The 1576-nt window shown below is 41.4% G+C and overlaps 1 non-coding gene across 1 annotated transcript; it reads left to right on the forward strand.

The window, feature by feature from the left end:
- Window positions 1-245: 245 nt before the first annotated feature.
- Window positions 246-320, forward strand: Trnat-ugu (transfer RNA threonine (anticodon UGU)). Its single transcript has one exon. It is a non-coding gene; the product is annotated as a tRNA-Thr (tRNA).
- The last annotated feature ends 1256 nt before the right edge of the window (window positions 321-1576 follow it).

Consider the following 1576-nt stretch of genomic DNA (forward strand, 5'->3'; position numbering starts at 1 on the left):
TTTGTGAACATTACCTGTACGACGGTAGTAACTGTTCCCGAAAGAACAATTACTGTGGATGACCATGCAGCTTTGCTAGAAATGAAATGATAATTAAATAGACACCCTCGCTGTAATGAGTAATGAGTATGATGGGCAAACATCTATTAGGCGCACAACGAATGTAGTGGTGTGGACATGTTGGGAATGTGGATCTCACGGGGAGCGTGCAAGGGATAAGTCCCTGCAGACGCACTATCCTCTGTGCCCACGGTGGCTCAGATGGATAGAGCGTCTGCCATGTAAGCAGGAGATCCCGGGTTCGAGTCCCGGTCGGGGCACACATTTTCAACATGTCCCCAATGAAGTACATCAACGCCTGTATGCAGCGAGGGTGTCTATTTAATTATCATTTCAACATTACCTGTGCCAAATCGCCAAAAATCAGCATTTCATATTTTCTCTCATATTACTGTTTACGAAAAATTTATTATCTTCCAGACTAACAGTTCTTGATTTAATTGTGTTGTAAGAAATATTGTAACCAGTCTACCGGCTTCCAGAAATAAAAATATGATTTTCAGTATTTCATGTAATTGAATTTAAAAATCTAAAATGCTGCTGTTCATTAAGTGGTATACTCTTATGCTGAAAATGTAACAAAGTTACGAAGTATGTACACTTGTTGAGGCAGTGTAACTCTCAGCAAGCAAATTACCGAAACTATATTCACCCAGTATTCGATAATGAGAGCACTTAGAGACTTCCAACAAACTTTTGAGCCCTTTAGAGTTTCGTAAAAGAGAAGTCAGCTGCGCCAAGGAGTTCGAATGTACACTGCAGCAACAGAACGGAACTGTTTTGTTTTTGTTCAAGGGCGCTAAAATGAAGGTCGTATGTGCCCATGTCACTAAGACGAAAAAAGGAGTTAAAAAGCGACTACATGCTAAGCCCAATCGACGGAAGTAAACACACTAGAAACAGGGACTTCCTCTTGGAGAAAGGTGGACAAAATACGCAGTAAAGACAACGGAGTGGATGCTCTCGCCGTGTGAACTGTGGCACCGTCCTGCTGAAACCATATTCCTCCCATGTTCACTTGACGCCTTTTAAGTTCTGGACGAAGAAAGTTGTTTAACATTTTAATGTAGCGCGCTGATGTCACAGTAACTGCAGTTCCTTCCTTTTCAAAAAAAAAAGTCCAACAATCCCCCATCTTTGAAATACAGCACCACACTTTTAAACTGTGGAGAAGTCTTTGATGTAATTCATGTGGGTTCTCCAGCGCCCAATACAGATAATTTTTGACATATATGTAACGGTCTACATGAAAATGTGATTCATCACTCATGGAGACTGTAGTATCTGCATCTTCCGTAAAAAATTTCATCCATTACGTGACAAAACTGCGCTGCACAAAATCCCCTTCACTAATCTGCTGGACGATAATTATCTTGTACGGGTGAAACCTAAGACTATCATGTAAGATGTGGTGAAGCGAACGACGTGACATACCCAGCGCTTCAGCCTGTCGTCTAACCGATCGTTTCGGACTAGCAATAACTGCTATTCTCACTCTGTTTACATTTTCCGGAGT

The sequence above is a fragment of the Schistocerca nitens genome, chromosome 2, assembly GCF_023898315.1.
Source record: "Schistocerca nitens isolate TAMUIC-IGC-003100 chromosome 2, iqSchNite1.1, whole genome shotgun sequence".
NCBI lineage: Eukaryota > Metazoa > Arthropoda > Insecta > Orthoptera > Acrididae > Schistocerca > Schistocerca nitens.